The sequence below is a fragment of the Scleropages formosus genome, chromosome 1 (assembly GCF_900964775.1).
Source record: "Scleropages formosus chromosome 1, fSclFor1.1, whole genome shotgun sequence".
Taxonomy (NCBI): Eukaryota; Metazoa; Chordata; class Actinopteri; order Osteoglossiformes; family Osteoglossidae; genus Scleropages; species Scleropages formosus.
This window is the reverse complement of record NC_041806.1, coordinates 32,549,135-32,562,584: the sequence shown is the minus strand read 5'-3', so window position 1 is coordinate 32,562,584 and position 13,450 is coordinate 32,549,135. Positions and strand designations below refer to the sequence as shown.

Here is a 13,450-nt window from a genome sequence, read left to right as displayed (position 1 = left end):
CAAAGAGTGGAGCTCTCTTGCCACCCACACACTCTGGTAGCAAAAGCATATTCGCTGTCAGTGTCACTGGAGCTCCGTAGTGGGACGCTTTCAGTTTACAGCGTTCTGTGAGGGACTCAATGGAATGACAGTAAGAGACCTGACCGGAGCGGAAAAAACCAAGAACAACCTGAAGTGCTGATTTGTCCTCTCTGATCACCTGGAAGTTCCTCACCTCTGCTGCCAGATCAGTGAAGACCTCAAGCTTACACTCAGTTAACTGGAAGAACCAAACTCATCAAATCTGCACTGAATGCCCAGAAGGGACTGCATTTTTATCAATCTGTTTCTTCTCTGAAAGAAGCACATTATGAAAACTAGCAGTGCATTTGCATTTTCTTTATCACAGAAGACATACGAAAACACAGACAATTAAAGAAAATACAGAAGAGGCTGGGTAGGGTTAAGAAGAATATTGATAATCATTCATGTCTGATGTCTGGAAAGACCCTGCTGAAGTTAGTGGAGCTGACAGCAAGCTGCAGGTGATTCAGCAACACCTGTGAAAGGACAAGAACTTGGAAGGCCCCACAGCTACAATTTACACTTCTGAGAGACTGCTGATTGGATCACAGGGTCTTAAGTGTGGATGAGCTCCTCCGAACCTTAACTCCCACGCCACAGCCACTGGCATCCTGTGCCAGTTTCTGCTGTATTTCCAGGGTCTCCCGGCAGCACCCCAAACCTCTCAATATTATACGGAGACCAAGAAACAAATGGTAAACGATAAACAACAGAGCAATATTTTTGGGGCACTAACAGACAAACTAAATTAAAAAACTTTGACAGGGTGGTTTGACAGGTATCTTTTACTGGGAAGGTGATTTGTGTCAGACCAAAACAGGAGCTCTTCAGAAACAGGACAATATGACTTAGCCTCATCCAGTAATCTAATGTAAACTCTTCATTCAGAATTGATTTTGTTGTAGTGTCAAACACTGTCCACAAACACCTCCCATGACTAGAGAGCTGCGACTCGGGGGGAATAGCTGCAGATCCTAGGTGGCGTCAGAAACCATTTTAAGCAGTCATGAGGGGACATTTTTAAGCCCTGCTTGGAAAAACAGATTGAATTCGGTAATCCACTGGCCATAGGCAGCAGCAGGCTCAAATAAACCCTCTGTGTTTCACTTTTAATGTCTGCTTTCATTGTCTTTTAAAACAACCTTTTGTTTTTGTTAAAAAAAAAAAGAAAAAGAATTGGGGGCACTGTGCACCTTGAGTACCATTTTGCTGGCTTATGATGATTTAATATTCTGGCTCTTTGCCAAAAGTTTTTCTGATGAATTTAGCTGCATATGCTTTTCTTGTCTGTAAAACTAAACCATGAAAATATTCTTACCAAGCATTATTATCCAATTCAACACCATTGCTGTTTCAGCAGAAATGGATCTTGACGGTTCAGTTATTTTTAAACCTGCACATATGTTTTAACTGCAGAAAAAGTTATTGTGGATTACACCGTGGGGGGTGGCTGTAGTTGTACGTTGAAATGCTATTTGGCAGAACTGTTCTTGAATTCAAGAAGTATATGCAACACAGAAATGGAAAACAGTGTAGAACTAGGAACTGTGTAAAACAGTAAAACAGTTTCTCTTTTAGACAGTCTTGGCTTGTCAGACACCGACAGACAGTTTCTTAAAATTAAACCAGTGCATTATTCAGACAAAGACATTGTACAAAACATAAATTACACAGACAAGTTTAAGGATGGTTAGCACAGAGGTCATTGTTTCTAGAGGTGGCATAAAGTAAGCACACTAGTGCCCATACAAGTACAATTCATTATTGATTCGGCTACGTAATAACCATACCATTACTGCTTCAGCGTATTGCTGTCACACAACAAGTACAGATAGTTGCCGTCTGTTATTATGGGGTCAGATGTGTCGTCACTTTAATAATCAGTGCTTCACAGAAGAAGTATTTCTGAATAAATTAGTCTTCACAGGAAATATACTGGTATTATAAAGTAGCTTGAAAATGATCATTACTAATGAGCATTATATCTTTTGGTTGCATGTATTCATTTGTTTCATATTCTGGTTAGAAAATGCAGAATGTCTCACTTTGATCAGTCTCATCTGAAAGAGTTACACAACCACACAACATAAAAATAAAAATTGGGGAAAAGTAAAAGAAAAGAACATGTTAATGCATGTTCAAATCTTATACATGTTCCCCAGTATTTTTAAACACTATTAGGGGAAAATGATGCTTACAACTAGTTTAATTTAATTTCAGGACAGAATAATGAAATAGCTGAAAGACAACAGAGAGTGAGAACAAACCTGCTGTATTTTAAAGGAATTTAAAAATTGTGTATGAGCATCAACATAAACATCTGCAATACAGCGGATGACATAAATCCATCAGGAAAAGTAAGGTACTACCAGATTAATGTAACATAATCCAGTATTCCTTATCATGTGTAAAGCACAGTAGATATTTCTTAGACTATAAAAGTGGCCGTTGAACACTCTGGGTCACAGCAGCCGGTATAAAATCAGCCTTCACGCTGCCATTTCTGCGACATGCTGCTTTTTTCAAGGACTTATTGTGCTCAATTTAATGAAGATCATGCCATTTCTTGCATAGCACATGTTAGTGGGGTGGCAGTAACAAAACGGTGTGGAGAGCTCCCTACAGACCTTTGCAGTCTCCGTGCACAGGAGCCGACGTCTGTTATTTCACTTCTGGAAAGTTCTGCCTAATTGATCAGACCATTAAAAAAAAATACAGCACTCCTTCAAAGGCTTAAAGATACAACATGGGACCACCATCAAGTGTGGGGAAGGAAGACAAACATCAGCACTTGTTTCAAACAGCATGTTGAACTGTAAATAAAGCCCCACTTTTATATGAATGACCAAATTGAAATGGCCATGCTATGACAAAGCAGTGGGAAGATCAGAGTGGCCAATTCATTTTAAACACATAGATCTGCTTACTAGATGAAAGGACACGCTGCTCAAATCTAAATCTTTTTTTTTTAAATCTCTGGCATGGACTGCTGTTGGGATTTTAAGTCACAGGGGAGGTCCTGTTGTCCAGAAAGGTACTTATCTCATGTTGTTTATGTATCCAACTGTGAGAACATCTCATCTACGTGAACTGCTTCAAAGCCATTTGTTCAGCAAGGGAAATAACAGAAAAATCTTTCCCTTCAGCAAAATAATAAATGTTTTTTTTATTTTTATTTTTAAATTCACCGTCATTATAGTATATTCAGTTACTCATTTATGAAGTCAAAAACACTAAGATGGCCACTTTTCTGCTTGGTACTTCCGCTTGCCTTCTCCAAAGATGGCATTAGTGAGTCACTGAATATTTCAGCAGAGGTAAAAGCGAAGAGAATGGAGGTTATGAGCATAAAGTACACAGAGTAGTACATTGTCAGCAGCGCTCACCAGCATGGAGAAGCAGTATGATGTTCAAAGGGATGTAGATTGCCATTAAACTAAAATATGCTGCTCCACATATCTGTTTTGAAGTATCCGAGTGCTCCATTTAATTCACAGTACACTGAGTCCTCTACTTACAAACACAACAGGGACCAGAAGCCTGTTTATTACACAATTTGTTTGTAACTCCAAGTCACCTTTGCCACTAAGCTGCAATTAATAGAACGTGAATAATACATTTATCAATCGACTTCATAATAGGTTAGGTTCAGTCAAAATCTCAGATGAAGGTATATTAAATTAATAAAAATAAGAAATAATCTGTCATATCCCCTTGTTAAGTACAGGTTTTGAGGTGGTCTGCAGTGTCCCAGAAGTATATATGTTATTTTTTTTTATTAATTTAAAACTACATTATATTTAAAATTCTTTTAAAGTTACTGAAAATAAAAATGTGTCATATCCACCATCTCCTGTTCAATATCATTATTAGTGACTCACGCTCCTATTGTGTTTCTGCCCGAGTGTGTTCTAGAGAGGCAGGCGGCTTTCGCTCTGCAACAGACCAATTTTTTTTAAAAAAAAAAGAATGGTGATGAAAATGTCTATTAAAATGAGTAAGCAAACACGCTGGGAAACGCTTGTAAATTCTAAAATTTGTAACACTAACACGAGAAGCGAGTGTGCGTTTAAAAGTATTGTCTATCAAAAATGTTTCAGTTTTCAAATGTTTTCCAGCAGCTGCATTACATACTTTTTCAGTCAGATGATCCTTAGTCAGCACATTAACTAAAGACCAGACAGAGAACTTCTCATAATCCAGTCAAACAATGCTTATAAAAATATTTACAAATGAGCATAAAGGAGGGCACACAGTGCTTAATGACTTCTTTATCCCTGTGAGGTCTGCGTGGAACTTCTTGTGAATGCTGACTTCAAACTAAGCATCCTGGTTCTTTTTTCTGTTGGCTTGGGGCACCGCACTTCTACTTATTTTTATTACTGAAAAATGAAAAGTTGAAAGATATCATACACAAAAACCTATGAGAAGCACTGGCATAAATGAGAAAGATGCACTGAACCTTTTCAAATGAATGTACTCAGATAAACATTCACAAATTAACTAAGCGGAAGGTATTCTTTGACTTACATAAGCCCAATTTAACAAGAATTCTTCTGTATTGTACATAAAACAGATTGCTTACTGCACATTTAAAAAAAAAAAAAGATTTCACGCACCAAATTTTTTCTACTTGCATGGAATTTTTGTGCTGAAATTTGGAACAGGAAAAAAAGCACTTCAAATATTTTTTTTCCCACTTTCTACTATCTTTAATATATTATTCACTAGTTTTTGTTCTCCATTTTGCTTTTTGACATTATCAGATCTTTGTACCATTTTTAGCTGAGCACACAAACAGATTTTATAGCCTTGGAGCAACACTGAGTGTTGCTTTCACAAAATGGATGCTTCTTTGCTACAGGTTTATTATCACCGTTAAACAAATGAAACGAAAAGAAGAAATATGCCTAGATTCAGCACTGAGAAATTAGAAATTATTTTGTTATTTCATTTGTCATTTGGTTCTAATTGATCCTGTGATCTCGTCTAAGTATTAGACTTCGTGGCCAATGTGTGCATCATTATCAATTTACCTCCTCCCTAGCTTTACACACATAAAGCCTGAAATAAAAATGAAAATAACATGTATCATAAACCAAAGAGTTTGTAGAAAGCAGGTGGCTTAATTCAGAAGCATTTATGAAAAAGTGGGAAAATAGGAGCATTTTAAACAAACATGGCAAGGCACTGGTTAAGAAAAAGAACTGGTAACAAAATGGGGTTAGGATTAAATCCCAGTAGAGACACTGCTGTAGTGCTCTATGTCGTGAATGCTGCTTCATTTTTAAATTATTATTTTTCTTCTGTTAATATTAAATTGACCATATGTTCAAAAATCATTTTACAAAAACTGCTTCAAGAAAACACCAGTTTAGTCTGGAGACTGGGGCTAAAGATGCACTGAGCATTACAACTAACCTTAAGTCAGGCAAAGATGCCCAGAGCTAACATTTTAAGACCAAAGATGGGCCAAAGCATTGAATGATGTGAATCTAAAAAATGCTGAAAAGCATTAATTTACCTTTTAAACACTACTGAGGCCTGAGCACCAAAACTCTGAAGAAAGTTAGATAAATGCTATTATTCACATACAGTACTAGTCATATGATATTACCACGTAAAAGGCAGATCCAAGTTATGGATGTTGCAAAATATCTGTTTATATTATAGTTTTGCAAGAGTATTAAATAGTTCAGAATAATAGCATGACTTACAAAATGCCCCTGAGTTTACAGTGGTAATAATCAGCATAACTGTACCAAGACATTGGTGATGTGTCTCACGTCAAGCTAAACTTTTTAAAATGGTACACTCAAAGCCTTCACCTTAATTACTTATTAGAGATGCAGGAACACGCAGCATCATCTTTTCATAAAAATGTTTCATTAACAATTTCCATGGCCAGATGTTAGCTTTCGCATCCACAGATGAACAAATTCTGTGAGCGTACATGTCCAGTTAGTCCCGTGTCAAATTCCCGGATTAAATGTGCACGTTTGCTTTTGCAGTTTTGCTAAAGCAGAATAGCATTTAACGTTACACTATCATGACAATCTGTGGCTGCAGCCGGATAAATAGGAACTTGACAATTCACGAAGGTGATGTGAGGAACACGGGGGTGTATCCAGTCCTTCTGGCAAGTATAAACGTGCCACATGCAATGATATCAACACAAGGCTGTTGCCATCATTTCAAAGACCAAAAGAAACCATCTCTCAATACAAAGAATAGATGAATACGCTAACAATTCTGAAAAGCTCTTATTAAAGGACTTTTAATTACCAAAAAATAAGTGGAAGCAGGCATAGATTAGTTATTGGCTAAGTAAGCAAGTGTAGCACAATTTTGTGATCGTGTTACATATGGCTAGAAACAAAAATGACTTTGGACACAAGTGTAGGACTGTTCAGAATATTTGTATGTGTTAGAACACTGGTATTAAAAAACCGTGAACGACTTCAGAGTAGCTTGGGACGCTAGGAATGTCCTTATTTCATGGTTTCACCCATCAGAATCAGACTGGAAAACCTGTGAATTTCCACTAAAGATTCAAGCAACAAAAAGAGGCTGCATAATGTGTTAGCTGCAGAGCAAAATCAGGGTACATTAACATAGTACTTGGCCTTCTTATCATAATAATGAGCTTGGCACGAGCATCCATTCTGCGACAAAACGGCAGCGGTTACAGATCTGCTACAAGTGGCCTTTCAACGTCTCCACTCGTGACCGCAGCGCTGCTACAATTCAGACCTTTTACCTGTGAAAAACGAGAGCGGTATGAGGGCGTTTTTTTTATGTTCGCTACACGCTTTGCCAGCACACACCGCAGACATGTAGAAAAAAAATGTTTATACTGGTTTCCAGCCCAAGAGGAAATAAACAGCTACTAAAGCCAACTTGACATTCTATGATGGTAGCCCAACAATTCTGAGGAATGCACTTCTACACTGAATGCAACGTCTGGTTTTTAAATGTATCTCAGTGTGAAAGCCATGCTGGACTAACAATTTAATAATTTATAGCTTTCAGCCCTGTACTGCAGCAGCTGTGTGCGTCATTCACTGCAACAGGGGCAACAAGCGTAATGTTAAGCTGTGAGGCTTTTAAAATGGTCAATAACTCTGAGTGTTATCTACCTATAAGCACATTTTCTCACATGAATAATAAATATTTTTTTCTGGCTAGAACTAGAATTGACAATATGCCTAGCTAGCTATACATATATAGTACATATATAATACATCACATGAATAATAAATATTTTTTTCTGGCTAGAACTAGAATTGACAATATGCCTAGCTAGCTATACATATATAGTACATATATAATACATCACATATATAATAGCCAAATATCCGGTTTACTTTGATTATTTGGACAATTTACTAGCCAGTGAGGATGATTCCAGTTTGGAAACACTAGTTCCTTAATTTGACGAGATATCTTATGAAATATAATACCCAACAGTAAAATAACATTATATTTCACTCAGTATAAAAGTAATCAACAAAAAACACACACACACATTTTCAGAACCGCTTGTCCCATATGGGGTCACGGGGAACCGGAGCCAACCCGGTAACACAGGGCGTAAGGCCGGAGGGGGAGGGGACACACCGAGGACGGGACGCCAGTCCATCGCAAGGCACCCCCAGCGGGACTCGAACCCCAGACCCACCAGAGAGCAGGACTGTGGTCAGACCCACTGCACCACTGCACCCCCTGCTCAACAAAAAACAATTACTCCAAATTATAAACCACTCAAAAAACAAGCCTTACATTTCCATTGTTTTTGGCACAAACAATTTTAGTACCCAGTCATAAGGAAAATATCTTTCAATTTCCCTTGGATACACAATAAATGATTCAGCTGTAGGGGGCACTAGAAAGAAGACTCTTGAACACCCTCTGTGATCCCTTGTTCCGTAGAGAGAAGATATTGTTAAAACAGGAACTTAAGCTCGGAAACAGCCAACCTCACCACAGCTATATCATCAAGGCTCACTTGGTGCGATTAACTGCATGGTCACTTGTAAACAGTAAAATAATGGGGTGTAAATGTTACTATTTCCACTCGCCGGCCCTCCAAATTAAATTTACGATTGCATCAGTATATGAACCCATGATAATAAAAAATTTGGCCTCTTGGATCCCTCTCCCCTACAAGGTATGCAGCAGGCACAGAGAGTCACGGGTTCTGGCCCGAGCAGGTAAAGCTTGACTGATCATCCCCAGCAGAACCGGTATAAGCTGCATTAGGCTCACAGACGTGACATCCCTGCCAAAGCAGAGCCTGTCTCTCCCACTCACAGAGAGCCAGCAAGGGCTTCCCTTGAAGCACTGGCACCCATACGTCCAACTGCTGCATCAGGAACTTGGAAAGCCATATTATATAAGTTTCACTATTAATATGTCTCATTTTCATGCATTATTATACCGAAGGGGCACGTACACATATAAAGAAGTGCATAAAATCCCATCTGTTCCAGAGTCCGAGAAATGCGCCAGTGGCGCATCGTCAAAGTTACATATAATATCTTTTAGGTATTTTTGCATTAAAAATGCATAGGTTTATAAGCCGACAGAGGTGAGTGCGACCCAAGTATTAAGCTTCTGCCGCAGCCAAAAAAGCTGATCATAAACATTTTAAATCCTCATGTATAATTGTCCACATCCAATGCAAATAGGCTGGACGGGGTTACAGTGCGTATGGGATACGCACTTTTCCATTACGATATTTCGCTACAATAAAGCTGCGCTTGTTGTGTAATAATTTTTCTGGAGGTTTTTTACAAATGTCATTCAACCCGTCTAGTGAGTCTGGTATAAAAAGGATTTTAAGAAAGAGATAAATATCTTCTAGGAAAATTACAGACCCGTCGGGGTGGTTTTGTCTGAAGTTATGCGCGGTCGCGCTATTCTTTTACCCTTTTTTCTGCGGGCATCACGAGGCAACCACCTTACCCAGCAACACCATCCACATTCCGCAAGACATAACTGGTAATAAATTATATATATAGGCACCGGCTGGTAAAAATATGCCAGGTTGTGACTATTTCGACACATCTGGATCTGCTTGCATGCGCCATTCCCTGCCTGTCGCGCGGAATAGCGCTCTGCTACATTTATTAAGTTCGATGGATTTGTCTCCGCCTCACTCCCCCATTCCCTCCGTTTCGGCACTGCGTTGTGTCGCAGTTTGCGTGTCATACCTTCCTGAATGTGACTATTCAACACCACGTCCGTCGTCTTTGTTTCTAACTTCCCTCTCCCGGCACTGCGTGCGTTGCTTTCTTAATTTCCTTTTTAACGCACGCAACCGCATTGATTGATTCGTTTTCGTTTTCCGTTCATTAGTCGGATTAAACCAACATACCTGTGCGCGTTGGGGACGATCGTGGAAGAGCAGTGTTTGAGCCGTGTTTGAGCCGTGTTTGAGCCGTACTTTACACACTGAAGGTGGTGGGGGTGGGGGGGGGGGGGTGAAATGAGTGGACAGTCCAGATTTATAGTCCCCGGAAGAGCCGTGCGTGCAGCCCTGCGCAAAATCTAAAAAGCCTCGCCGAGAAAATGCGGGAAACACAAAAACACATACATGACATGTGGAGCCGAACAGCACTTAAGGCACATTTCCGCGTAACAGACATGCCCGAATTTGCGTCTGTGGATAAAAAAGGCCCCTCTGTCCGCGACGTGTGCGGTTCGTATCGGCAGAGCGCTGTCCGCGGTTCTGAAGCGCCCATTTTTCGCCCAGAGCGCGTGCCTCAGCCAGCGCGCCGCAGTCCGCACGCAGAGCGCGCGCAGCGCATTGATCGTGGCGCGTCGGCTGCTGTACTTCACGGTGCACTCCGAGCCACAAAAAAAAATGCAAACTGCGCATATAAAACACTGACTTTATATCGCAGCCTTGATACGTAATAACACGCATTATCATGTAAATGCGCTCTCAAGGACTTCGCCCGTATGTAACGTAACCCCGGGGCGTAGGACTGCGTGTCCTTTTTAAACCTCTTAACGTTAATGGCGCATTCAGTACACAGATAAAATACGAACGATGCAGTCACGGCTCACAAGTAAGGCAGCCTTTTACGGAAATACGCCGTGTGCCGCTGAAATGTCCCTAATCCTACCTGCTGTGGCGCCCGGCGGTTCGCGGTCAGTCCCGAAGAGGAGATGTCTGCGCGCCTCGAGCTGCGAGCCGACGTGTTCGTCCCCCCCTGCGTCGCTGCAAAGGAGCTGCGCGTGGCCGACGCCTCGTCAGTTCCTGCTGAATGGTCCTCAAAGATGGCCGCCGCTTTTGACGTCACCGGCTTTTAATAGCAGTTTCGGGGAGGAGCGCCAGCGCGCGAGCTTGAATCATCATCATCATCGCCATCATCATCATCATCTGCTCACGTAGAGACTGCAGACGACCGTGTTCCTTTTTGTTTTATAAAATCAACAACAAGGACAGCTGCCTGAGGCTGAGGGGGAATCATGTCAGTCGTGCATTTGTGCTGCAACAAAATAGCTTTTCAGGCGACTGTGTGAAGGAGCACAAAATCAGTGTTTTTGTATTTTTTTTTTTATTTTTACGCAGATCCTTTGTAGATGTTATGCACAAGTAGAGGTTAGGGCTGTAGCCTAAACTTAAAGTGCAAATCCTTGGCTTAAATCCCACTCCTTCTGTCCTATCCTTGATCAAGGTATTTCACCCAGATAGAGTAAGAATATCCTGCTGTATAAATGTACTACTCTCCATAAAGCTGAATATTTGAGTGAGTATTATTTGCTTATGTATGTACTGATCATTAATGATACACACACACACACACACACACACACACACACACACACATTGTCTGAACCGCTTGTCCCATTCAGGGTAGCGGGGAGCCAGAGCCTAACCCGGCAACACAGGGCAAAAGGCTGGAGGGGGAGGGGATACACACAGGACAGGATGCCAGTCTGTCGCAAGGCACCCCAAGCGGGATTTGAACCTCAGACCCACCGGAGAGCAGGACCCGGTCCAACCCACTGCGCCACTGCACCCCCATCAATAATAATAATCATTGATGATTATTGTTATTATTTGTAAGTCTCCCTGGACACAGGTGTCAAATAAATAATATTTGCACAATAATTCATGTGCAAGGGGGGCGTGGTGGCGCAGTGGGTTGGACCAGGTCCTGCTCTCTGGTGGGTCTGGGGTTCGAGTCCCGCTTGGGGTGCCTTGCGACGGACTGGCGTCCCATCCTGGGTGTGTTCCCTCCCCCTCCAGCCTTCTGCCCTGTGTTACCGGCTAGGCTCCGGTTCCCCGCGACCCCGTATGGGACAAGCGGCACAGAAAATGTGTGTGTGTGTGTAATTCATGTGCACAAAATGTGTATTTAGGATGTGGGGATATAGAATAAATGTACCCATGTGTAGAATATAAAGAATAATAAAGCTTTGCATGGAAAAATGATGCCTGGCAGAGTTGGATGAGACAGTTATGGCAGGAAAACAACTGGACCAAAGTGCTGTTGGCATGCAGCAAAGGTCAAAAGGGACTCTGCACACAAAATTGTAGAATATGTGAGAAATGTAAAACGTGGACAGAAAATACAGCTCTGATCTGGAATTTCCTGAGCCAGGATGCAGCACAATCCTTTAATTACAATGAATAAACAAATTGCCTTTCATGCAAAGAATGCTGGAAACATCAAGGAACTAAATCAGTTTTGTTAGGTGGAATAGTCCAAAATTCCTCCAAGTCATTGTGCAAGTCTGATCAGCAGTTGCAGGAGTCGCTAGATGGAGGTTATTACTGCTGAAGGTTCTGCGAGTTCTATGAGTTATGAAACACAAGGGTTCACATACTTTTTCGAACCTGGCCTATGAATGTTTGAATGATGTATTCAGCACTGACAAGAAGGTGTACGATTGTCTGTGTGTTATTAGTTCAAACAGAGTGTGTTTGTCTAGGGGGGTGCGGTGGTGCAGCGGGCTTGACTGAGTCCTGCTCTCTGGCAGGTCCAGGGTTCGAGTCCTGCTTGGGGTGCCTTGTGACGGACTGGCGTCCCGTCCTGGGTGTGTCCCCTCCCCCTCCAGCCCTACGCCCTGTGCTGCCGGGTTAGGCTCTGGCTTGCCATGACCCTGCTTGGGGCAAGTGTGTGTGTGTGTGTGTGTGTGTGTTTGCTTGTCTATCTATTATGGTACCCTACCTGAAGATAAGACAACATTTTATAATTAATACAGAAATCCAGATAATTCCAAAGGAGCTGACAAATTATTTCTTGCTACAGTGTATTTATGTCGTTAAACAGTGTATGCTCGAAAGTCGTTGTTGACAGCTCCCTTGTGTTGCTTAGTGCTATATATAACACTTGTCACTTGTGGTTAGAGCAGAATAACTCTCTTATGTATTCCGTGCTTTTTTCTACACTTCTGTCAAGTGAGCACTAATGTGATGATTGAACATGTCCTCACTGGTCTAAATCGCACTGTGTAGTGTGATTTGAACACTCGACCACACATACACAGCACATGCTAGAAACGGAAACGGGCATTCGAGCTACAAGGAGCCCGCTGCGATGCGCTGATGTCCCGGAGTGCTGCCGAACCCGAGGAAGATCTCAGGCACAAGACCCATGAAGATTCCCAGTTTGATCCCGCAAACCATGCAATTTGCAGCTAATTACACAGCTGTTTTCTTATGAGTTATACAACAAGAGCACGGTTATCTACACGTGTTCCGATTAAATTACATATTTACGTTCAAGCAAATTAGTAACCTTTCATTTCTTACGGCACAGGACTTGCAGTAGCTGTAGAACCTTAATTTATGCCATGTGAAAAAAAGACGCCCCCCCACTACCCGGTCTTGCTGTTTAGTGTGACAAAAAAGGCGGCTTTTGCTTTCTGTTGCTTGTTGTTTATAGAAAGCAGCTTACACTTTCAGAGCTGGACATTTCACTGAAGAAATGGAAATTAAGCACCAACCACAGGGCCCCTGGGTTTTCAAACCAGCCCCTTCCAGGTTGCGTGCGGGCGGCACGGTGGTACAGTGAGTGGCGCTGTTGTCTCAAACCACCTGGGTGGTACTACAGGACATGGGTTCAATCCTTGCTCAGTCTGTGTGGAGTTTGCATGTTCTCCCCGTGTCTGCGTGGGTTTCCTCTGGGTGCTCTGGTTTCCTCCCACAGTCCAAAGACATGCTGTTCAGGTTCACCCACAGTGTGTGAGTGACAGCGAGTGTGTTTCACTGATGTATGAATGAGTGACCCATTGTAAGTAGTGTATCTGGCAGTGTAATACACCTTGGTGACTAAGGTGTTCAGGCTGATAACACTATATAGAGTTAATTGGAAGTCGCTTTGGAGAAAAGCTAAATAAATGTATGTAATGTGTGGTAAACTCTGGA

General features: G+C 41.6%; 1 protein-coding gene across 2 annotated transcripts in view; it reads right to left on the bottom strand.

Moving 5' to 3' along the window:
* snap25a (synaptosome associated protein 25a) overlaps positions 1-10,362 on the bottom strand; it is a 34,633-nt gene extending 24,271 nt beyond the window's left edge. The window contains exon 1 of one of the 2 annotated variants that reach the window (XM_029253071.1): positions 10,197-10,362. The gene's annotated coding sequence lies outside the window, so the exon portion shown is untranslated. The remainder of the gene's footprint in view (positions 1-10,196) is intronic. The other variant, XM_018735241.2, reaches the window with a different exon arrangement.
* Positions 10,363-13,450: the final 3,088 nt, after the last annotated feature.